Below are 27,164 nucleotides of genomic sequence, written 5' to 3'. Positions count from 1 at the left end.
GGGACCGTAGCCCAGCTTCATGGAGACGGTTGCGAATGGTCCTCGCCGATACCCCAGGAGCAACAGTGTCCCTAATTTGCTGGGAAGTGGCGGTGCGGTCCCCTACGGCACTGCGTAGGATCCTACGGTCTTGGCGTGCATCCGTGCGTCGCTGCGGTCCGGTCCCAGGTCGACGGGCACGTGCACCTTCCGCCGACCACTGGCGACAACATCGATGTACTGTGGAGACCTCACGCCCCACGTGTTGAGCAATTCGGCGGTACGTCCACCCGGCCTCCCGCATGCCCACTATACGCCCTCGCTCAAAGTCCGTCAACTGCACGTACGGTTCACGTCCACGCTGTCGCGGCATGCTACCAGTGTTAAAGACTGCGATGGAGCTCCGTATGCCACGGCAAACTGGCTGACACTGACGGCGGCGGTGCACAAATGCTGCGCAGCTAGCGCCATTCGACGGCCAACACCGCGGTTCCTGGTGTGCCCGCTGTGCCGTGCGTGTGATCATTGCTTGTACAGCCCTCTCGCAGTGTCCGGAGCAAGTATGGTGGGTCTGACACACCGGTGTCAATGTGTTCTTTTTTCCATTTCCAGGAGTGTATTTACTGACGAGGCTACATTCACTAACCATGGAAATTTTAATTTGCATAAAACGCATTATTGGGCAACTGAAAATCCATTTTGGCTGCGGCAAGTTGCATACCAAAAACCGTGGTCGGTGAATGTATGGTGTGGGATTCTGGAGGACAGAATTATAGGCACCTATTTCATCGAAGAAAATCTTAATGGTAGGAAGTACACCATATTCCTGCAAGGAGAATTAGGTCTGTTATTGGAAGAAATACCTTTAGGAACAAGAAACATAATGTGGCATCAACACTATGGGTGTCCAGCATATTTTTCGCTGATGGCTAGAAATGAGTTGCAGAGACAATTCCCAAATCGTTGGATAGGAAGCGGAGTAGATGTGTCGTGGCCGGCGCGTTCGCCAGACTTCACGCCTATGGATTTTTTCTTGTGGGGATTCGTAAAAGACATTGTGTATAAAGACGTTCCTACTACACCTGAAGATATGCGAGATAGACTTGTCAGAGCATGTGCTTCGATAAGTGCTGGTGTGAAAAGGAATACCACTCAGTCTATGATAAGAAGATTGCAGCACTGCATTGATACCAGTGCTCATCACTTCGAACACCTTCTGTAAATGGACGTTGATGCCTCCTTTGTGACCTTCGTTGATCTTCAAAGACCTTACTGTTACAGATCATTTGATTCGTCTCGATAGCCGCTATCAGAAAATAAGTACCAAACTATAGCATCCGATTAAAAACAAAAAAACAAAGTTGGCCTTCATACTCTGACGCTACTCCACCTAGCAACAAAAAACCAACGTCATATTATGGCCCCCATTGCCCCATGCAGCTTTTGTCCGACACACTTTTCAGCTCCTATCACACTTTCGGAGTTCTTATTGGTTGCAATAGTTAGTGACTGGCCCTGTATCTTTTCCTTTCACTATTGAGCGTTCCATATTTTTCTAGTGTTTATCAGTTTCACAGTATTAGACATGGCGTCAAAGGAACAGTAGCGATTGATTATCAAAATCTTCCTGTTGCCAGCCAAGTATTGGCAGTGAAAATTTCATCTACCATCAGGAGTAGAACCGGTTTCTCTGACGGTTGAGTGCCACTGCACAAGTATGCGTTAGCAAACTCGGAGACAAGTTTTAGTTTTGTTGAAAGATTAGGACCAACCAGTGAACCATATCAAAAGAATTTTGAGAGGGATTGTCGCTTTCTAGTTATCCATATCACCTTTTTCATTTCTTGCGCCGTAAAGGGTGTCCAGATGGAAAGGTATGAGAAATTGTTACGGGAAGCAAAAAAACGTTGAAGATGTGAAATTCCAGTCCTTGCGCCAACGTCCTAGATTAAATTCGAAACCTCACCGCAGTGTCTCATGAAGTGTGGGCATGTGACACTGTTGATAGTGATTCGTCAGTCGGATGGGGACGTTAAGCTCAAGAGGCTCTCTTGGTGTTATTCGAGAATAGTGGGGTGTGTGCCAGCACTGGGTTTCACACCTCCCTTCCATCATCATCATCATCATCATCATCACCATCACCATCACCAACATCATCATGAAACACAAACGTACCACTACACTATACACGTATCGATTACACTCACTTATAATGTTCAAGCACAGATAGGACAAAAATGGCTCTGAGCACTAGGGGACTTAACTTCTGAGGTCATCAGTCCCCTAGAACTTAGAACTACTTAAACCTAACTAAGCTAAGGACATCACACACATCCATGCCCGAGGCAGGATTCAAACGTGCGACCATAGCGGTCGCGCGATTCCAGACTGTAGCGCCTAGAACCGCTCGGCCACCCCGGCCGGCACAGATAGGACAACTCTCACGCATTCCAGGGAAAGGGGCCAGTGTGCACGATGGAAGAATCCATGCCATACTACATTTACATTTTTAATAGGACGAAATTTTGTTGGATTATATGTCCAATGTGTTAGGCGTACAACTTTCTTGTGTCTAAGTGCACTGACTGCATCTAGAATATAGTGCTGTTTTTGTTTTGTCGTTCGTGATGAGAGAGAAGAGAGACAGTGAACCATGGAATTTATACCCAAGTTTCGATGAAAATTCAAGTACCACCTCTCCTTCCTTTTAGCCAAAATATTGGCGTTGAAACTTGCTTTCATTGCCGGGATTCAATTACCCTACCTTCCAGTCGGTCGTCATTGCAAAAGCGCGAGTCAGCTATCTCGGCTACGGTCTTGGGAACTTTCAGAATTACGAGTTATAAACCAAGAATGTGGAAGAACCTGGATAAACACAGAAAGTGATGGGCCATGCAGCTTTAATGCAGTTTCGCAAAGATGATTGTGGCGATATTCATGATTCGTGTCGCGAAAAACAAATCGAATTATCAATCATAATTGGCATTTTACTTGGGTATAAATATGCAATCACTTGATTTGTTGAATTTTTATGCAGTTGGTTCAAATGGCTCTGAGCACTATGGGACTTAACATCCGAGATCATCAGTCCCCTAGAACTTAGAACTGCTTAAACCTAACTAACCTAAGGACATCACACAAATCCATGCCCAAGGCAGGATTCGAACCTGCGACCGTAGCGGTTGCGGGCTTCCAGACTGAAGCGCCCAGAACCGCTCGGCCACACCGGCCGGCTTTTTATGCAATTTATTTTCCGTACCATTAACTAGTTTTTGAACTACTGTAGGCTCAACTTCAGACGGAAGTGTTACAGGAACATTATCAGGACCATGTGCAACTGAACGCTGTGGTCGTGGCGGTGACGGAAAAGGAAACGAAAACGTTTATCAAACGATAAGGTTCAAATGGTTCAAATGGCTCTGAGCACTATGGGACTCAACATCTTAGGTCATAAGTCCCCTAGAACTTAGAACTACTTAAACCTAACTAACCTAAGGACATCACACACGCCCATGCTCGAGGCAGGATTCGAACCTGCGACCGTAGCAGTCCCGCGTTTCCGGACTGTAGCGCCAGAACCGCACGGCCACCGCGGCCGGCAAACGATAAGGTTATGGGTACTTACAGTGAACTGCTTCGTGGTATCCATGGGAAGTCCGCATTGATAATGTACGCATTCATATTATACATGCACAAACGCATGGTTTAGCTGTACTTGGTGTTACACTTTTTCACAGTAAATGTAAGCACAAAGAACATGGGCATGATAGATATCACACATTGTCACATCATAATCATTGGCCTGAGATGCATTGTTCATCTCAGAGTAGCACTTTCAACCTACGTCCTCAATTATTTGATGGCTGTAATCCAATATCCGTCTTCTCTACGGTTTTTACCGTCTACAGCTCCCTATAGTACCATGGAAGTTATTCTGTGTTGTCTTTTCCATATATTGCTCTCCTCTCCGATTCTTTGGCGAACCTACTCAATCTTTACCTTATCAGTCCACTTAATTTTCAGTATTCTTCTGTAGCACTACATCTGAAATGCCTGGATTCTCTTCCTTTCTAGTTTTCCCACAGTCCATGTTTCACTACCATAGAATGCTGTGCTCCAAACGTACATTATCAGAAATTTCTTCCTCAAATTAAGGTCTGTGTTTGACACTAGTAGACTTCTCTTGGCCAGGAATGCCATTGCTAAACTACTTTTTATGCCGTACTTGCTCTGTGCGTTATGAGTTATTTTGCTGCCTAGGTAGCAGAATTCCTTAACTTCATTTATTTCGTGATCACCAATTACGATTTTAAGTTTCTCGCTGTTCTTCTTTTTGCTACTTCTCATTGTTTTCGTCTTCCTTCGATTTACTCTTAGTCCATATTCTGTACTGATTAGACTGTTCATTCCATTCAGCAGATCCTGTAATTCTTCTTCACTTTCACTAAGGATAGCAATGACATCAACGAATCTTCACCTCGTAATTTAATTCCACTCTTGAACCTTTCTTTTATTTCCATAATTGCTTCTTCGATGTTTAGGTCGAACAGTAGGGGAGAAAAAACTACATCCCTGTCTTACACCCATTTTAATACGAGCTCTTCGTTCTTGGTCTTCCACTCTTATTATCCGCTCTTGGCTCTTGTACATATTATATATTGGCGTCTTTTCCTACAGTTTACCCCTATTTTTCTCACAATTTCGAACATCTTGCGCCACTTGACTTTGTCGAACGCTTTTTCCAGGTGGACACAGCCTATGAACGTGTCTTGATTTTCCTAAAATCTTGCTTCCATTATCAACTGCAACGCCAGAACTGCCTCTCTGGTGCTTTTACCTTTTTTAAAGCCAAACTGATAGCCATATAACACGTCCTCAATTTTTTTTCTGTATATTACCTTTGTCAGCAACTTGGATTCATGAGCTGTTAAGCTTAGTGTGCGATAATTCTCACAATTGTCGGTTCTTGCAGTCTTCAGAATTATGTGGATGATGTTTTTCCGAAAGTCTGGTAGTATGTCGCCAGACTCATACAATCTGTACCCAAAGGTGAATAGGCGTTTTTTTTTCACTTCCCCCAACGATTTTAGAGCTACTGATGGGATGTCATCTACCTCTTGTGCCTCATTCGATCTTGAGTCTTCCAAAACTCTTTTAAATTCCGATGGTAATACTGGATCCCCTTTGTCTTCTATATCGACACCTGTTTTCTTCTTCTATCACGTCTTCAGACAAGTCTCCCCCCTCATAGAGGTCTTCAGTGCACTCTTTCCATCAATCCGCTCTCTCCTCTGCATTTAACATCGGAATTCCCCTTGCACTTTAAAGTTATCTCCCTTGCTTTTATTTTCACCAAAGATGGCTTTGACTTTTGCATATGTTGAATCAGTCCTTCCGACTTTCATTTGGTTTTCGATTTCTTCACATTTCTCATGCAGCCATTTCGCCTTAGCTTCCCTACTTTTCCTGTTTATTTCATTCCAAAGTGACTTGTATTTCTGTATTCCTGAACATTTTTGTACTTTCTTCTTTCGTCGATCAACTGAAGTATTTCTTCTGTTACCCATTGTTTCTTCGCAGTTACCTTCTTTGTACCTAAGTTTTTCTTTCAAACTTCTGTGATCGCCCTTTTACGAAATGTCGTCGATTCCTCTCCAACTGAACTGCCTACTGAGCTATTTGTTATCGCAGGATCTATTGCCTCAGAGAACTTCAGTACTTTTGTATCCCACTTCCTTGCGTTTTGATTCTTCCTGACTAGTCTCTTAAACCTCACCTACTTTTCGTCACTACTGAAGTGTGGTCTGGGTCTACATATTCTGCTGGGGACCCCTTACAACCCAGTATCTTATTTCTGAATCTCTGCCTAACCATTATGAAATCTAACTGGAATCTTTCCATCTCTCCCTGCTTTTTCCAAGTATATCCCCTCGTCTTGTGATTCTTGAACAGAGTATTCGTTATTGCTTGGAGAAATTTATTTCAGAACTGAATTAGTCTTTGTTCTCTCTCCCGTAAGCTTCTCTTCTACTCCTTCCCATACAACCGCATTCCAGTCTCCTATGACTGTTGGATTTTTATCTCCCTTCGCGTATTGAATTACCCGTTCAGTATCCTGAAATACTTTCTCTATCTGCACGTCGGCATGTATACCTGAATTATTGTTGTCGGTGCTGGTTTCCTGTCGATTCTGATGAGAAAAATCCTGTCCCTGAACTTGAAAGTGTACTTGTAAAATAGATTATAAAGTAACACAAAAGATAAATATACAGAGTGGAATGCTTACCACGTAATTAAAGACTGAATGAGTTACTACCATATGTGACAGAGCTTTTCTTCATATGAACATGGTTATATAAATAAAAAAGAGCAAAACAGTTACGAGTAAACAGACAGAGTGCCATAGTTGTTACATGAATAAGAGAATTATAATTTAAGCAGGAGGGTGAATGTATCTTGTTTTTGTCCTTTTTGTTGTTTTGGTGCAATGATGTCCTGGAAATTCTGGAAGAAAAAGTTCTGTGTTGAGTCGTTTGGCTCGTTAATGATTTTTTGGGGTCATTTTACCTTATGCATGTGAGTCTCTGGAAGTTCGGGGAGATCGATCTGTAGCCCTGTGTCAGCAATGTGTAGCAAAGAAAGGTTGTAATTGATATAACATACAGAGCGTTCATGCTGAGCAGTATATGACGGAAAGCTGGACTTGTTTAAGTTTTTGAGTCGGGGGCATCCGTACGTTCTTTACAGCGAGCTGCAAAATTTCCCTCTGGTTGTTCTACACTACTGGCCATTAAAATTTCTACACCACGAAGATGACGTGCTACAGACGCGAAATTTAACCGACAGGAAGAAGATGCTGTGAAATGCAAATGATTAGCTTTTCGGAGCATTCACACAAGGTTGGCGCCGGTGGCGACTCCTACAATGTGCTGACATGAGGAAAGTTTCCATCCGATTTCTCATACACAAACAGCAGTTGACCGGCGTTGCCTGGTGAGACATTGTTGTAATGCCTCGTGTAAGGAGGAGAAATGCATACCATCACGTTTCCGACTTTGATAAAGGTCGGATTGTAGCCTATCGCGATTGCGGTTATCCGCATGGCTGTAACGAATCGTGCAGCCACGTCTCGATCCCTTAGTCAAAGATGGGGACGTTTGCAAGACAACAACCATCTGCACGAACAGTTCGACGACGTTTGCAGCAGCATGGACTACCAGCTCGGAGAGCATGGCTGCGGTTACCCTTGACGCTGCATCACAGACAGGAGCGCCTGCAATGGTGTACTCAACGACGAACCTGGGTGCACGAATGGCAAAACGTCATTTTTTCGGATGAATCCAGGTTCTGTTTACAGCATCATGATGGTCGCATCCGTGTTTGGCGACATCGCGGTGAACGCACATTGGAAGCGTGTATTTGTTATCACCATACTGGCGTATCACCCGGCGTGATGGTATGGGGTGCCATTGGTTACACGTCTCGGTCACCTCTCGTTCGCATTGACGACACTTTGGACAGTGGACGTTACGTTTCAGATGTGTCACGACCCGTGGCTCTACCCTTCATTCGATCCCTGCGAAACCCTCCATTTCAGGAGGATAATGCACGACCGCATGTCGCAGGTCCTGGACGGGCCTTTCTGGATAAAGGAAATGTTCGACTGCTGCCCTGGTCAGCACATTCTCCAGATCTCTCACAAACTGAAAACGTCTGGTCAATGGTGGCTGAGCAACTGGCTCGTCACAATATGCCCGTCACTACTCTTGATGAACTGTGGTATCGTGTTGAAGCTGCATGGGCAGCTGTACCTGTACACGCTATCCAAGCTCTGTTTGACTCAATGCCTAGGCATATCAAGGCCGTTATTACGGCCAGAGGTGGTTTTTCTGGGTACTGATTTCTCAGGAACGATGCACCCAAATTGTGTGAAAATGTAATCACATGTCAGTTCTAGTATAATATATTTGTCCAATGAATACCCGTTTATCATCTGGATTCCTTCTTGGTGTAGCAATTTTAATGGCCAGTAGTATACATATGAGCAAGAGCAATATCTTGTGAGTTAGTGTATGCCGAGTTTTGATGCCTCTCTACAGTGGATTTATTATTTTGTAGTTTACTGTCTGAATGGAAGGATATTTTTATATTATGTGGCGTGAAACGATTTAGAAATTTGTATGCCCCTTTGCCTAGGAATGGAAGGCTGGCAAATTTTAGCATTTCTTTTTTAGCGCGCAACGGTGATGGCGATTGCTTTAGTGTACTTTGGTTTTATTCAACGAGGGTGCTTATGAGGGAGTCATTGCGTGATTACTTTGGTCTGTAGATTTAAGTATGTTCGTTTCTTTATATGCATCTGCTTCATTGATGGTGATGCTTACCATCTGGTTCACTACTGATCTGAAGAATGCAATTTTATGTTGGTTCGGGTGGCATGAAGGGTTGTTGATGGAAACATCAGTCACAGTTGCAGTTTGTCATCCATAATGGATGTACTGAAATTAATAGTAATGGTGAAAACTATGTTCCAGATTCAGTGAATTGGAAAAATCAGACCACCAACATGAAGAGCTCGTCAGCAGTGGTGCTTTGCGTGTTGCTGAGCACAGCCTTTCTCGTCACGGTGGTGCGCGGCCAGGCAGGGCGAGCGTTCGACACGGATGACGACGACCAGTTCCTGGACGGGCCGCGCTATAGGTCCAACTGCCGCTGTGAGCGCATCAACAGGTGAGCCAGCCGAGTCTTAATAAACGCTATAGCGGATGACATCTGTGTAACGCAATATTGTCCAGAGTTAAGCATAGTGCAAGTGTATTTCCTGGTCAGAACATTCGATGAATTAAAGAATGCGAGCTTAATGAGGAATTTGGCTCAATTCGTGATTGACACAAGTAATTAAGAAATGTTTGAGTCCGAAGAGCCTCCTGCAAAAAAGCGAAATGGTGAGGGGCCAAAGCAGAAAAATCTGCTCTACAACAACAGGTATCATGGATACTGTTAACACCACCAGCCACGCATGCTAGAAAGCGACTTGGCATGTTCTCCGAGTTGGTTCAAGTGGCATTAGGCAGCATTTCTGAGAAACAGCTGTAGAGAGTCCTTGATGGTTCCCCAAGGGCTGGAATTGGACCCCCATCGAATTGTAGTCGATTGTTAGCACCTACAGGTTACACACCCCGAGACATTGTTGGCTATTTCTGGAGGTGGGTGTGGTCACCAGCAACTCGACACGGACGGGCTTATCGCGTCCCTTGGGAATGTCTGATCCCGCTGCGCCTTTGGAAAGCTGCACATGTGGCTTCCGAATACGACATTTCTGTAAGAGCGAAGCCCAATGCGGCTGGAGACTAGACGGAGAAGAGGGAGAGAGAGAGAGAGAGAGAGAGAGAGAGAGATAGAGAGAGAGTGTGTCATTCGCCAACGCTGGTGCAGGAGGGCTCCAAAGCGCCATTGCATTTGGAGATGGACACTCAGAGCAAGTTACGTCTGCATGTCAAGGTAATAGAGAGCAGTGGAGACGCCAGTCAGCACGACCTTTACGAATCGACAGGATACGGGGTAATGCAGATATCGGCAAACTATCATTACTCAAGTTAAGTGATTATTCCGTCGCTTCTTGACGAGTCCGCCATAAATCTTTGACTATCGCCGTCACAGAAATTACAATATTTGTAAACAATGTTGGAAGTGATGTTACTCATCTAGACTAAAGCACAAACACTTAATAAACGTTATGTTTGACAGTGTGTAGGTAATACAATTAAAAGTTAAACAGTTGAACAGTAAATAAATATATCGGTCAATCAGGCAGAGACAAATCATCTACGTTGGCTGAGTATGAACGTCGATAGAGGTTTCAGAATTATGACTCCACTTGGCAAACAGAGGCCAAAAACTCATTCTGTTGGAAACCCTGAAAATCGACAAACATTTGGCCCACAGTTCTGAGTTAATATTAAATGACCAAATACAGCCCAATACTTCCCTCTTCTAAACTTCAGTCCTCTCATTTTCCATTGCGTCCCACACGGTCTGCTCCTTTCTGTTTCTCTATTTCCCTGTATTTATTCATTTTTACTTTTAATGTGGTTGCCTATGAACTCCATGTATTCTGTTGCTGTCGTTGTCTATTCTATGTTCTATCCATATGTTTTGTTGTTGTCGTTGTCAATTCTGTTTTTTACTCTGTTTTTGTATCACTTCAAGTTATTCTTTAGCAGCCTTGTCAAGTACTAATTTTATTTTATTGGGATTCTTGATTTAATATAAATTGTTACATGGGCGTCATTTTGCGAGTTTAGTGTTAACGTTTCCCGTGGTTTGCTCCCCCATATATTTCTTATATTGTACAAATTATTACCTTTTTAATTACATTACCATTGCCCTGTCAAAGATGACATTTACTTTTTGTTTTTGCCTCAGTCTGGACGAGTAACGTCTTTTCCAATGTTCTTTACAAATATTGTAACTTCTTTGACGATGATAGTCAGTTAAAGTGTTATGATGGCGTTGTAAGCTGAAAAACGGTTAACTAAAGAAATTAATCCTGTAGAACATACACAATATTGTGCTGTTCATTTATTATCATTTTTCAAGATTATGCAGGAATCCTTTTAGAAGGGAACACACTTGACGAATGTGTGCTTCTGTTAGAGCGGAAACATAGGACATCATGCAACAGCAATGAAGGTTAGTAATAAATGATTCGATTCGTGCACGAAGAGTCAGAGTTGGTTAATCACATGTAAGCATATACCCATAGCGTAGGGATTGGTAGGGTACAGGTAATGTGGGAATCTTCAGCGCTAGGTTAGATGTAGAGCACTTTTACGGCCGCTGGCATGGTATTGTAAGCAAGGACCAGTCAGAGACTTCCCATTTTGAGCCACAGCCACAACCATGCAGGCCTCCGCACAATGCTCTTCACCTGTGAATCCTGCCTGACAGCTCGCACACGCAAAGGAAACACCGCCAACACACTGATCACCGCCTTTTAATGGTGTTTACTAAAAGTTTGCATGCTGGTGTTTCGTTTGTCTCAAAGAAGTACCTGTCTCTGAGATAATTATTACAATAAGCGTATTATTGTTTATCTTTCATTGAATTGTGTTATGAATTGGTATTAATTATGTTTTTGCTAAACAGGTTTTGTAAAGGGTAATTGCAATCAGTCTATCAGTAATCCGAAACAAGTACACCCTCAAGAACTGTGTTCAGGGACAACCATGTATAATGTGTGCATACTGAGGGGTTGTCGTGATGGAGATCCATTTTGTCAGTAACATCGGCGATATGGCACTCAGGAGGCCTACGTGAGCACCCTCTGTTTTGACTCTGCGGGCAGTAACCGTGCTGCGTTCAGATGTGAAAAGTGTTTGCAAAACTCGTTTTAGGGCACAACCGTGTCCAACCGACGAGGATGTACTCCTCTTGAACAGCTACAGCCATTGGAATGGGGTCACGCCTTGCGCCTGCGGGAAGCTGGGTGGACGGATCGACAGATTGCAGAACATACTGAGCGCAATGTACCGGTGGGGTGTCGCTTCTTTCAGTAATGGTCTGTGGAACATTTCCACATCTGTAGACCAGGTTCTGGAAGCCTGCGCAGTACAAACGCACGTCAAGTTCGACTTACGAGGTGCGACAATAAAGTAATGAGACTGATGTGAAAAAAAAATATTGCTTACCTTTTTAGTCAAGTTTAGTGTTGTCTCCTTCAAAGTAGTTCCCTTCTGATTGCACATACTTTTTCCAGCGCTTCTGCCATTGATGGTAACATATCTGGAACTCATCTTGTGTAATATCCTCCAAGACCCTCGTCACAGCTTTTTGGACATCTTGTGTTGTTTGAAAATGGTGTCCCTTGACCGTCGTTTTGACTCTTGGAAATAGAAAAAAGTCGCACGGAGCGATATCTGGTGAATAAGGTGGCTGTAGTAGTACTGAAATTTGTTTTGAGGTTAAAAATTGCTGTACTTACAGAGCAGTATGGGATGGCGCATTATCGTGATGCAGAATCCAATTATCAGCAATGTTGGCACAGGCACGAAGAGCCTCACGGGATTACCCGAGCGGTCTGAGGCGCTGAAGTCATGGACTGTGAGGCTAGTCCCGGCGGAGGTTCGAGTCCTCCCTCGGGCATGGGTGTGTGTGTTTGTCCTTAGGATGATTTAGGTTAAGTAGTGTGTAAGCTTAGGGACTGATGACCTTAGCAGTTAAGTTCCATAAGATTTCACACACATTTGAACACAGACACGAAGAACTCTTTTATGAAGTGTTTCCAAAATTGTGTTAACCTTTTGACCAGGAGGCACCCACTCTTTTTGAACAATTCGTTTGGAATCATAGAAGCACACAAGCATGCATTTCACTTTTGACTTTGACATGCGAGCTTTTTTTGGTCTGGGTGATCCCTTTGAGCACCATTGCGAACTTTGGCGTTTTGTCTCTGGATCGTACTGAAAAAACCAACTTCCATCACCAGTGATAACACGGCTCAACAATTCTGGATTGATTTCCGTTTGTTCTAACAGATTGGCTGCCACATTTTTTCGTGTTTCTCGTTGTTGTGGTGTGAGATTTTTGGGGACAATTTCTGCACAAATCGTTCTCATACCAAGATCTTAAGTTATTATTAGACGAATCGTTTCTCGATTGGTGTTCAATTCTTCTGCAATTATTTTCACGGATAATCTTCGATCAGATCGTTCGAGTTCACGCACCCTGGCCGACATCCTTCCGTGAGGTTGATGATCCTCCACTGCGGTCTTCATCTTCAACATTCGTTCTGCCTTCACTAAAAATTTTATGCCAACGAAAAACTTGAGCTCTTGACATAACCTTCTCTCTGAAGCTTACAGTAAGTCGTCGTCTCGTTTTCACCCAATTTAACGCAAAAAGAAATGGCATACCGATGCGCAGTACTATGCGGTTCCTTTTCCGCGACGGGAGACAAGAACACGTGTTAAATTACTACAGCACAACTCACGACTGAGCAGTTGCATCGATGTGCCACTCGGACTAGAAGCAGCTTATAGACCAAGGTCAAAGATATTGTGCCTACGTAAGCCTGCAGGGTTGGCACATCTTGCAAAGAAAATCAGTCTCATTACTTTACTGTCGCACCTCGTATTATGGGAGCAGCGAAAACCGACACATCATCATTCATGGACGGAATACAGACATGTTGCACCTGCCATGTGGTAAGGGACCATTGGGAACCGTCTGCATGCAGCCTGATTAAGATCACATGTGCCTCCACCGGACTACCACTACCACCACACCATCAAGAATAGCTACTGTGGCAATGTGGAACAGTCAACTGGAGAGCGAAATGGTGCTCTGTTGTCGTTAGTGATGAGAGTAGATTCTGTATGCATGCAAATAATGGATGTACAAGTGTATGGCGTAGACGTAGAGAGCTGCCTATTCCATAGTGCTTTCGCCAATGACACAAATGTCCCATCCCGGGCTTCATGATATGGAAGGCCATCTGTTACAAATCGCGGCCACATCTGGTGTTTCCGCAGGCTAAAGTAGCCAGTGCCCGTTACATTGCACAGGCTGTTATACCGACAGGCCGTTATCTTCGACAGAAACGTGATGTGTCTTTTCAGCAGGACAATGCAAGTCCACATACGACTGCTGCGACGCAATGTGCTCTTCGTGGTGTAAAACAGCTGCCCTCTCCAGCAAGACCACCAGATCTCTTGTCAGTTGAATTCATATGGGACACGATGAAGCGGGAACTTATCCGTCCTCCAGAGCCTGCATGAACCATGCCGTATTGCAACAAAAGGTGCAAGATGCTCGGAACAATCAATCGCAAGATGCCATTCGGCACCTTTATGATCATTTGCTTGTGAATATTTACACGTTTGTGCTGCCGCCAGAGGGGGATACACTGTACAATGACGCGACTGTTTGGACACCCTTTACCGTGACATAGATTTTTCAATTGGTCTGAATTTCTTGTCGCGTACTCCTACAATGATAAACTGCCTGTCACATCACTTGTCAACAAAATAAGATACTCTTGAGGGTGTTGCATTTTTTTTCGGAAGTGTAGATTTGTGCAGATGAATCACCTATTCCTTTTGTTTCTCACAGATATCACACTCAAGTGCAATTATTTTATTATTAATGAATTTATTTAATATAAATTAGTTCCTCGAAGTGAACATAAAATAGCACACCGTAACTAGCTTATATGTGCAAGCCTGTGGGTAATTATCATTCCTATGTCCGTGAACGAAAATGTGAAGTTCCGTGAGCGACTCTCACATGATGCCTCCCGTATCGGGATCCCATCACCAACGACCCGGTGTCTTCCTGTGACTATACAGCGTACTGATTTTCCCTTTAGACGATTTAGCGAGTACAATCGTTGTGCAAATCGAAACAGGATTCATCCTCGAAGAACACATTCCTTCATTCATTCTTGGGCCAACCTCGATGTTGTTTACTCCTCAGTAAACAAAACTGTATTTGTACTGAAGCTAGACACACACTATCGGCCGTCTGGTGTACAGGCCAATAGACATGGGACTCCGATGCATAGTTTGTTGGGAGACTCCTCAGGCAGCTGAAAGTTCAGCTTGTCATTGTCTTGTTGACATCGTTGTATTCCGCCATGTAGTTACGCCCAAATACCACCCCTGTCCTGACTGACCACTCTCGGTCGGCGTTGTACTAATCTACGACTAACACTCGTTCTGTTTCGAACCGTTACTGCAGCGTGTTAATGACTCTCGGTGGCATATTAAAATATGCTGAAACTATGCTCTGTAACAGGCGTCCGAAGATGGTGCCCTGCAAAACATATTCCAAATAGTGCCATGTGGGCGTCACGTTTCATTATTTACCAACACACTTCGCTACTCACTACGACTGAAACGTTATAGGTCTAGGGCACGGATTTTCTTAACATTTAGTCTCGAAACAGGGGATTCGCGTTTATCGCACAGATAACACGGTTTAGGTAGGTAGGTAGATGGTAAGTTCCTGTGGGACCAAACTGCTGAGGTCATCGGTCCCTAGGCTTACACACTACTTAATCTAACTTAAACTGACTTACGCTAAGGACAAAACACACACCCATGCCCGAGGGAGGACTCGCACCTTCGACGGAGGGAGCCGCGCAAACCGTGGCAAGGCGCCAGAAACCACGCGCCTATCCCGCGCGGCCATAGTTTGGTTATGTGTGGTACACTGGCCGTAATTTACAATGATTGTTCCTCTTTTCTCCTTCAGTTTTTCTCTTTTGTCGACTACGGCTATTTTTTCGACGCTACAGTATCACTGTATATCTGGAAACTATGTACATCTGTACCACAATGTTTACTTAACAGATTTCGCTTAAATTTGTTATGCCAGCGTTTGTAAGAAACTGGCGCATCAATAAGTACATAAAATGGACATGCGAGTGTCGCTCAAATAACGAATACATTTTTAAAATTATATTGGAAATCTTTCGGGTAGGATGACATGGGGGGACACTTCGACCAAAAACTGCACTCATAATTAATGCGACTGCCACTAGCGGTGAATGCTTGCAGTCTATATTCAGCAATCTGGTACGCTTTAATAGCTATCTCTTAAAAGCCCACACTAAAATTTTTTTTCATTCTACTGTGCCATCAGGAGCTATAATATAAAATCATCGTTTTCCCGGGAAAATGAACCAATAATCATAGAGAAAAAGATTTCTCAGTGACATCACACTGAACGAAGAGTGATCACAAAAGCCTGTGTTACACGACGAACGAACCTGTGAATATCAGATAGGCAACCATTATTTGCAGTCTCTGAGATTTAAAGCGTGCAGTGAGCAAACAAAATCTTCAAAGAGTCTGCGTACTTATTGAACAGGTAGGGATAATTACAAGCTTTGATTGCTTGAATCACTCATTCATTCTTTCGTCGAATGACATGGGTTTGAAAGATGCCATTTTCTGTCGGTGGGCTGAGATCGTTCAAGGTTTGTCCCATCGGCAACACGGTTGTAAGAACGGACAGTAGTTAATGAGTGAACCACTGAATAACTGAAAGGGACTAAGGAAATCTCTGTTTTACAAATTCAGAGATACGTAAATGGTACAGCTGGACGAAGACATGAGTTTCCTTCTCCCAGAATAGAAGTCCACCGCGGTAATCATTGCGTAACTTCGCTAAATCCATTTTCTGTTGTCGGAGAACGCGGAAACGTATTTACTCATTTCACACTGTGACAAGTGGGGGAATGACTCCGCTAATTACGTCGAAATGAAAGGCCAGTGTTGAAAGAAACGTATACTGACTAAACCTGGTTGGTTAAAAGAAAAAGAGAAATACTGGATTCAGACCCGAAAAATCGTGTACCAGTCCAGTCCTGACGCTTACAGGAACAAACAAATAACAGGTGTAGCGCTGATAGACTTAAGTTTTGCATTTGACACCGTCAACCATAAAATGCAGATGAAGAAACTGTTCGAGACATTTACGAACATTGCGTCTCTGTTTCAAAACAGGCAGTTTTATGTAACACTGGTGAGCAGGTATAGTTGATGGCGTCGACAAAAGAGGAAGGACGCCTAGGGCATCCGGGGCCCCCCTTCTATTTAATCTATACATGAATGACCGACTAGCATACTACTCATTCCTTGTACTCCGATGATCTGGGTATTACCCCACAACACAAGAGCTTTGAGGAAATAGAAGCGAAAACTGCAAAACTTGTTTAACATCATGTCTGATTATTACAAAGAGAGCTCCCTCAAACCACGTAAGTTTTCTATGTGGGCAACCGCAGCTTAATCTGCGCATGGTTAAAAAGTTTTTAAAAAAAATTGTGGTAAATTCTAAAAAAGTGTGGACTCCGCTTGTAGCTGCCAATTATTTTTTTATTATGGGATCCAGATACAACCGATTTCGCAATAATGAATTTCATCTTCAGGTTAAATTTGGCTAGATTGCATTAAGCCACTAAACCAATATGATATCTCAGTGTTCTATAAGGCACACATCCAGGCATCATCAGATGCAATGGGCGTTGAAAGAACCATCAATAATCATAGATAGCTGTGGGTCATCGTTGGGGGGGATATTCGAATTTGGAACAGTTTGAACTCAAATCAAACTCCTCGAAGATACGAGTTAGCACTTTCCACCTTAGCTGAAAACGGGCAAACAGAAACCTGGAATGGCAGCAGCTTGTAACACACAGACACACCAACATACGTGGGTGTCGTGCTGGAAGACCATTGGCATACAAATATCTCTGTGAGAAGACCCGCGGAAAGATTGCCACCAGGAACATCATCATCTTGAGGAAACTAGTGAGTAGTAAATGGGAAGCCACCCCTACTGTATTAAGAACTGCTCAAACACATTGCTTTTCCATGGCAGAATAGGCAAGCGCTGTATAGCGCAGACACGCCAACATCTTTACTAACCCAAATGACACATGCATCCTACCAATAGGATGCATGAAACCCACACCACTTGGTAAGCTATAAAAGGTGATTCAGCTGCCCCTAACGATAGGTTCTATGCAACCTGCAACACCTTCAAAACCACACAGGAGATTTTCATGTTCTTTCGTTCACTATGTGCAAACTATTAATCCTACAGAAAAAATGAATGGGACCTTTTCGTAGGAAATTTAGTGTAGTTAAGTTTTGTTTGGGGATGCGTTTCTGCTGGAAATCACAGTTTTCAATTTATTCAAGAAAAACACTTTTGAAGTTCACTTTTATAAGTTTTTCTTGAATAATACGAAAACTAAGGCCTCTATCGAAAACGTATCTCTGTACAAAACTTAACTACATTAAATTTTCTACAAAAAGTTTCTGTTATTTTTTTTTCTGTAGGACTCATAATTTGCACATGGTATTTCAAGACGCTGCTTGTTGCATAAAAACCATGTGCGAGGGTAAGTGAATCACCCCGAATAAGGCATCTGGAATCTCAGATCCTGAAGCCTGAAGAACTGAACATGAGCATACAGAAAAATTTAAGCAGGCTTACGATTAGTTCCAACTCATACACGGTGCTTCATGCAAATCTGACAGACTTAAATTCCGCGAGGAGCCATCTATGGACTAACACGTCTCTCAAGAGATGGCCAGCGGCCATACATCTGGCTGGAAAATTTGGAGAACACTGAATCGTATCAGAAAGAGTGTGGCGCCAGTCAAAACAATCTTACTAAATGGGACCTCAAGACGAAGCAGACAACAAATGCGACTGTGGTCCAGGCCATGGAACATATTCTACTATGTCCCAACTACCCCACGAGATTTACCGTTGTCGACCTGTGGCTTACAAGAAACAAGCACTGGACGTGGCCCGATACTGAGCTGAAAAAACTTTAAAAGAAGTTTTCCGGGCACGAAAAATTAAATAGGTACAAATGAAAACTATGGTTCTCGGTTTTGTCATCTCATAGTCCTTTTGCAGTGAATGACAGGTGGGCTATTCGCATTGTAGGACATCTACTACATGTAGGAGAGAACATCGTGTCAGTATTATCCATTTCTTGACCTGTTTCATTCGCATACTAATCGAGAGAAAAATGACACTCTATTTGCGTCTGTACTTGCTCTAATCCCTCTCATCTTGTTCTTGTGAACCCCACACGAGTTACAAGATGATCGATATACATTTGCAACACACTCTTCTTCGAACAGAGGTTCTCCAAATTCACCCATCAGGGTTTCGCGAGAAATACGTCATATTTCTTCCGAGGGTTTCAATGTCATTTCCCAAAGATTTCTATTATATTTTCGTGTGGACTGTACCGACCTGTTACGAATATATCAGGCGTCTCTGAACGCGTTTGACGTCTGTTGACATCCTTACTTAATGAGGACTTCAAAAAATGGTGCAGTAGAATTGTCGGGTAAATAAAATGTAAACGTCGTGTGACTAGGGCCTCCCGTCTGGTACACACCGTTCGCCGGGTGCAAGTCTTTCGATTTGACGCCACTTCAGCGATTGGCGCGTCGATGGGGATGAAATGATGACAAGGATAACACAACACCCAGTCCCTGAGCGGAGATAATCTCCGACCCAGCCGGAAATCGAACCTGGGCCCTTAGGATTGACATTCTGTCGGGTGACCACTCAGCTCTCGGGGGCGGACAATTGTCTGGTATGCAACTGCCTTTAGAGGCACACTGGACTTTTCTAGCGCCCTTCCAACAAATCTAAGTCTTCTGTTTGCTTCCCCTGATTCTGATATTAAGTGACCGTCCCATTTCATATCGCCTCTTAATATTACCTCTAAGTACTTATCAGTTGTGACGAGCTTAAGATTATACAATTTAGGCTTTCATGGCCGGTGTTGTCTCCAGTTGAAACTTCCGGGCTGAGAGGCCGTGGTTGATGTATAAAATTTCCACCTGACGTTTCTTCTCCATCTGCGGGAGACATCTTCTGAGGTCGTCCGGCTACTGCCACTGAGGCTCCAGGTACTCTAGCATTTATAGAAGCGCATAGAGGGCACCACCATTCGTCACGTGATGCCGAAGTTTTAAATTTAGACAAAATATGGATGTCGACGTTGCGCCAGCAGAATGACAATCGATTACCTTCAATCGAGAATGATGACGCCTTCCAAAGATTCTTAAGCTGGAAATTGCAGGGAGAGTTGGAATTCCAGATCCACTCATCAGTGATGCAAATGTCCATATTAGGAAAACTTGCCACCGACGCCATAACACCTGGACTCTGGAGCAATAGAAGAACGATATTCGATCGGATGATTTATGCCAACGGCCTTGCCGCAGTGGTAACACCGGTTCCCGTCAGATCAGCAAAGTTAAGCAGTGTCAGGCTTGGCTAGCACTTGGATGGGTCACCATCCTGGTCTGCTGAGTGCTGTTAGCAAGCGGGGTGCACTCAGCCCTTGTGAGGCCACATGAGGAGTTACTTGACTGAAGATTAGCGACACCGGTCACGAAAACTGATAACGGCTGGGAGACCATATGCCTCCGTATCCGCATCCGGCGAGGCCTAAAGACTGAGAATGACACAGCGGCCGGTCGGTACTGCTGGGCCTTCAAGCCATGTTCGGACGGTGTTTCCTTTTTTTTCTCAGGCGATGATTTGGGCAAAGATATCGTAGTATTCCATGGGCCCCAAGGTTACTTGGCAGTGTCGCATTATTGCCAAGGACTGTGTGGGCATTATGCTTGATCAGGTCCATTCTGTGCTACATTTTTATTCCCCCGTGGTGTTGCTGTGTTCCAAGATCACATGGACCCCTTTCGCACAGCTCGCGTAGTCCAGAAATGGTTTTGTGAGCACGAGTATGAAGTTTCTGGTCTGGTTTGGAGAGAAGCTTGGATGATCGCTATCCATCTTCACCTGAACTTGCCACTCTTTTTCAGGAAGAACGTCATTAGATCCCTTGGAAATCATACAGACCTGTTTTTATCCATTCAGAGACGACGGGAAGCTGTTTTGAGTGCCAACGGTTTTCCTACACCATATTGGGCATGGTGTTGTGTTGATGTTTCCATACATTCGTCCATTCCTCTACTTCTACATGTATTCGAAGAATTTTCCGTTCTTGTTTCTCGATGTCATGAATTTTCGTCATTCCTTAATTGCTGTGATTTCTATAACACACAAGAACTCCATCTTCAGGCTGCGAGTGGCCTACGGGGAACATCCGACCGCCGTGTCATCCTCAGTGGAGGATGCGGATAGGAGGGGTGTGGGGTCAGCACACCGCTCTCCCGGTCGTTATGATGGTATTCTTGAGCGAAGCCCCTACTATTCGGTCGAGTAGCTCCTCAGTTGGCGTCACGAGGCGGAGTACACCACGAAAAATGCCAACAGCGCATGGCGGCCTGGATGGTCACCCATCCAAGTGCCGACCACGCCCAACAGCGCTTAGCTTCGGTGATCTCATGGGAACCGGTGTATCCACTGCTGCGAGGCCGTTGCCGATAACACACAAGGCTTCTGGTAAAACAACCGTACTGCCGTTTTCCATTACGAGATACTGCTCTTTTATTGTAGTAATTCCACGTCAGTTTGTACGCCTTTTGCAGTTTGAATGTTTTTTCTGTAATGGATATTCGGTTGGATGGTGGCCTCCTAGGTACCAGAAGTGACTGACTTGTTGGTGAAGTTCAGATGTGTTTCGCTCACTCTCTTATTGTCTTAGCTGCGTTTTCCTTGTCGAACAACGCAATTACACCTTCATCTACATACATACTCCGCAAGCCACTGTACGGTGCGTGCTGCGGTACCCTGTACCACAACCAGTCGTTTCTTTTCCCCTTTCCACTCGAAGATAGAGCGAGGGAAAAACGACTGTCTGTATGCCTCCTTATGAGCCCTAATTTCTCGTACCTTATCTTCGTGGTCCTTACGCGAAATGTCTGTTCTCGTAAGTAGAATCGTTCTACAGCACTGGTTCCCAACATAGGGATAATTACTGCCTGAGAGGTAAAATTTAATTTTCTGGAGGGTAAAAACAAAAGTGTCTAGCTGTGTTTCAGTCACGACCCTAAATTATTTTTAAAAGATCGCCTATATTATCACTGTTTCTTAAGAGTGTACGACTGATTACGTAAGTTACCAAGCAACTACATTCTTTTAAATTTCAAATTCTAGCAATAACGCGTGACACAATGTGGTGGGTGGTTTATAGCTTGTAATATGAATGTATGGTCATCTTATCCCCATAGTTCACACACTACACATACCGTGTACTTTGCACCACCCACTTCTGAACAGTAAAACTGAGACATATGTGTCACATATGCTTAAATATCTCATAAAAATGCCCCCTCTGAGTTGTATATAGTTCCCACAATAGACCAGCAGTTGCTTCATTATTCACTTTGCAACAGATAGACGAACTAATTGACAGCACGATACAGCAGAAACTCCGTAATGCTACTACAATGATGTAGGATCTACACATTATTATTATAATAATAATTATTATTAGTGGCAGTGGTCAGGTATTGAGCATGGACAACTCTAAGTCTTCCAATTTCTGCCATTTCACAAGTAAGGAGTCCAGCAATGAAGTGATTTACGAACAATAAATGTACTGCGTAAGTTTTAGCGGTTTGATCGTAAATGGGATGTCGCAAGGTCTCTGAGTGGTACAGAGGAAGTTTGCTCTCAATGCAGATAGTTAGCTCTCTTTTATGAGGAGGAATTTTTGGCAGCGCTCACAATGCAATGAGAATTGCTTCAACATTGCATAAAATAAGGTTGTTAGAAATAAACAGCACCAATTGTGTCAGTGGCTCTTTAGTTCGTGCTTAATAAAGCACCCACAGAAATTGAATCTTATTAATTATTCGTTATCTTAAAAATGTAGGTGTTCAAAGGAAAATATTTTTCATCCTACAATTTAGTTAGACACTAATGCTGATGATGACGGAAGGAGGTGGGAGAAGCGGGGTAGTAGCTAACATCTGATTACGCTCAGGCGTAATGTTCTCTGCAAGGTTGGGAACCAATGTTCTACAGTCAGCTTCAAATGCCGGTTCTCTAAACATTCTCAGTAGCGTTCCTCGAAAAGAAAGTCGCCCCCACTCCAGGGATTCCCATTTGAGTTCCCGAAGCATCTCCATAACACATGCCTGTTGTTCGAATTTACCGGTAATAATCCAGCAGCCAGACTCTGAATTGCTTCCATGTTTTCCATTAATGCGACCTGGTGCGGATCCCAAACACTCGAGAAGTTCTCAAGAGTCGGTCGCGCTAGCGTCCGATATTCGGTCTCCTTTACGGATGAATCACACTTTCCTAAAATTCTCCCAATAAACCAAAGTCGCCTTGCCCACGACAATCCTCTCGTGCTGGTTCCATTTCATATCGCTTTGCGACGTTACGCCCAAATATTTAAACGACGTGTCTGTGCCAAGCAGGACACTACTAATACTGTATTCGAACATTACGGATTTGGTTGTCGTACTCATCCGCATTAACTTACATTTTTCTACATTAAGAAGCAAGTGCCATTCATCACACCAGCTAGAAATTTTATCTAGGTCACTCATCTTCCACACCTTCCTACACACCACACCATCATCAGCAAATAGGTGCAGATTGTTGCTCACCCTGTCTGCGAGATCATTTATGTATATATAAAAATAACAGCGATCCTATCACACTCCTCTGGGGCACTCCTGACGATACCCTTGTCTCTGATGAACACTCGCCGTCGAGGACAATATTGGGTTCTGTTACTGAAGAAGTCTTCAAGCCACTCACATTTCTGGGAACCTATTCCGTACGCTTGTACCTTCGTTAACAGTCTGCAGTGAGGTACCGTGTCAAATACATTTTGGAAATCTAGGATTATGGGATCTGCCTGTTGCCTTTCAATTGGATGAAAAAAACGCAAGAAGACCTGGAGCAATTGAAAATCTCAGAGAAAGAATTTAACGACAGAAAAGAATTCAGAAATAAAATCACAGTGAATTAATGAGAAGGTTTTGGGAAGAAACGAAAAGAGAAAAAGGAAGTGAAGCTGTGATTGGGTCAAGTTTACACGTTCTCCTAAAGGGGAGAAATCGAAAAGAACGTATACAGGTCGTCCCAGGAGGAATGATCACTATTAAGGGATATGCGAGGAACGATCATTCGGGGCAAAAACGTCAAGTAAACAAGTACTTTAAAACGCATACCTCTAGAGCTGTGAGCACTTGTCCATCTTCACCACTGTGGAACACATCTGTTCCAGTGCTCGCAGGTCTTAAGGTGTGCGCTTTAGAGGAAGTGTTTACTAGGCTTCTTTGCTCCGAATAATCGTTGCTGTCATATGACTGAATACTGACCATTACGTATATACATGGTAGTCCAGTATAGTGACCGGATCAAATATCTCACGAAATAAGCATCAAACGAAAAAACTACAGAGAACGAAACTCGTCCAGCTTGAAGGGGGAAACCACATGGCGCTATGGTTGGCCCGCTAGATGGCGCTGCCATAGGTGAAACGGATATCAACTGCGTTTTTTTAAATAGGAACCCCAAGATTTAATTACATATTCGTGTAGTACGTAAAGAAATATGAATGTTTTAGTTGGACCACTTTTTTCGTTTTTTGATAGATGGCGCTGTAATAGTCACAAACGTATAAGTACGTGGTATCTCGTAACATTCTGCCAGTGCGGACGGTATTTGCTTTGTGATACATTACCCGTGTTAAAATGGACCGTTTACCAATTTCGGAAAAGGTCGATATCGTGTTGATGTATGGCTATTGTGATCAAAATGCCCAACGGGCGTGTGCTATGTATGCTGCTCGGTAACGTGAACGACATCATCCAAGTGTCCGGACCGTTCGCCGGATAGTTACGTTATTTAAGGAAACACGAAGTGTTCAGCCAGATGTGAAACGTCACCCACGACCTGCAACAAATGATGATGCCCAAGTAGGTGTTTTAGCTGCTGTCGCGGCTAATCCGCACATCAGTAGCAGACAAATTGCGCGAGAATCTGAAAAACGTCAGTGTTGAGAATGCTACATCAACATCGATTGCACCCGTACCATATTTCTGTGCACCAGGAATTGCATGGCGACGACTTTGAACGTCGTGTACAGTTCTGCCACTGGGCACAAGAGAAATTACGGGATGATGACAGATTTTTTTGCACGAGTTCTATTTAGCGACGAAGCGTCATTCACCAACAGCGGTAACGTAAACCGGCATAATATGCACTATTGGGCAACGGAAAATCCACGATGGCTGCGACAAGAGGAACATCGGCGACCTTGGCGGGTTAACGTATGGTGCGGCATTATGGGAGGAAGGATAATTGGCCCCCATTTTATCGATGGCAATCTAAATGGTGCAATGTATGCTGATTTCCTACGTAATGTTCTACCGATGTTACTACAAGATGTTTCACTGCATGACAGAATGACGGTGTACTTCCAACATGACGGATGTCCGGCACAAATCTCGCGTGCGGTTGAAGCGGTATTGAATAGCATATTTCATGACCGGTGGATTGGTCGTTCACCGGATCTGACGTCCCCGGATCTTTTTCTATGGGGAAAGTTGAAGGATATTTGCTATCGTGATCCAACGATAACGCCTGACAATATTCGTCAGCGCATTGTCAATGCATGTGCAAACACTACGGAAGGTGAACTACTCGCTGTTGAGAGCAATGTCGTTACACGTATTGCTAGATGCATTGAGGTTGACGGACATCATTTTGAGCATTTATTTCATTAATGTGGTATTTACACGTAATCACGCTGTAACAGCATGCGTTCTCAGAATTGATAAGTTCACAAAGGTACATGTATCACATTGGAACAATCGAAATAAAATGTTCAAACGTACCTACGTTCTGTATTTTTATTTAAAAAGCCTACGTGTTACCAACTGTTCGTCTAAAATTGTGAACCATGTGTTTGTGATTATTACAGCGCCATCTATCACAAAGCGAAAAAAGTGGTCCAACTAAAACATTCATATTTATTTACGTACTACACGAATATGTAATAAAAAATGGGGGTTCCTATTTAAAAAAAACGCAGTTGATATCCGTTTGACCTATGGCAGCGCCATCTAGCGGGCCAACCATAGCGCCATCTAGCGGGCCAACAATAGCGCCATATGGTTTCGCCCTTCAAGCTAGACAAGTTTCGTCCTTTGTAGTTTTTTTGTTTGACGCTTATTTCGTGAGATATTTGGCCCGGTCACGATCAATGGATCATCCTGTATACAGGGTGTTTAAAAAAGAATGCCCTGATTCCAAAACTCCGTATTCAACGTTCAACGTTAAAAACATAGTGCAAACTTGGAATCAATTGCATAATAGTCATAAAATCTAAAAAGTTGTAGCTACGCTATTACAAATGCTCTACGTGTCCCCCAGCAGCAGCACGAACAGCATCTAAACGACAGAACATTCCTCATAAACTTTACACAATGTATCTGCTTTCACAGGCGTTATAGAAGCTGTTATTGTGTTCTTCACTTCTTATATGTAACGAAGTGAAGCGGAGATGAACACACTTCCCTTCATACATCCCCACAAGAAAAAATCGCAAGGGCTCATGTCTTGGATACCAAGAATACAGGGCACTGTTTCGGGGTCCCTGACACCATATCCGGCGTTCAGGCAGAGTGTTATTGAGAAACTGACGTATGTTGTTGTGCCAATGTGGTGGAGCTCCATCCTGTTGGAAAATGAAGTCATCAGAGTCGTCCTGAAGTCGTGGAAAAGCCAATTCTGCAGAATTTGAAGACAGCTTATTCCAGTCACAGTGTTTTCCTCGAAAAACAAGGGACCATATACTTTTTCACTGGAAGTGGCACAAAAAAGTTCACTTAGGTGAGGCTCTTTCGTGCAGGCTGGTTAGTCTCGAAACGCCGACAAGACGCACTCTGGACAGAAATCGCTGACTCACTTTTTGCAAACAGCAGCACGCAAAACGGCTTCTGTTGAATGGACGCCATCTTACTTCTGATTCCAAGTTGAGCAGACATCTTACAGCTATTTGCTGAAACTGTAGGCCGCACCCATTCAGATAACACACATAAAAAACCTGCAAACTTATCGAAAACTTCTACACAAAAAAATAAAAAAAATATGGATACATTTATTCACAGGCAGTTTTAAAAAAAGGCCTTAAATTTTTTAAATTTTTTTCTTGTAGAAGTTTTCGACATATAAATACAGATGTATAAATTCTTTTGTGTAGTAGTTTCCGTGTACATGACCACCGCGTGTTTGGACTCGTTGTTATTATAGTAATATCTGTGAATGATTTAGGGAGTGCGCTAGTCGACAGCTCTGATTTATTCGTCACTTAACTATATCCGCTAACCAACAATACTTCAGACAAATTTTCTGCTTCCGGTATTACGACCGGGCTCCGATAGCTCGTCGGCTGTTACGATAGTACCCGAGATAACTGGAGGGGGCGCTCTACTCGGAGCTCCGACTCACTCGCCGCTTAACCGGATCCGAAGGCCAGGTGTAGCGCTGAGTTGCCACTGATGAGTGAGTGTGGGAAAACCGGGCGGCCGGTCGTCCCATCTTAGGACGCCTCCATTGACAGGGGTGCGGTGTGAGGAAACAGTCGATTAGGCCGCGAGGCCGGTGATTACGGAAATACGCAGCGCGGCCTTGGCGTTTAAGCCGGAGACGCTTTTTCTCTCCCCGAAGGCTAATGCCGTTGGTATGGGATGAGAGCGAAC

Source organism: Schistocerca piceifrons, chromosome 8, assembly GCF_021461385.2.
Source record: "Schistocerca piceifrons isolate TAMUIC-IGC-003096 chromosome 8, iqSchPice1.1, whole genome shotgun sequence".
In the NCBI taxonomy this organism is placed as follows: domain Eukaryota; kingdom Metazoa; phylum Arthropoda; class Insecta; order Orthoptera; family Acrididae; genus Schistocerca; species Schistocerca piceifrons.
The sequence above is the reverse complement of the archived record's forward strand: the minus strand, read 5'-3'. Positions refer to the sequence as shown.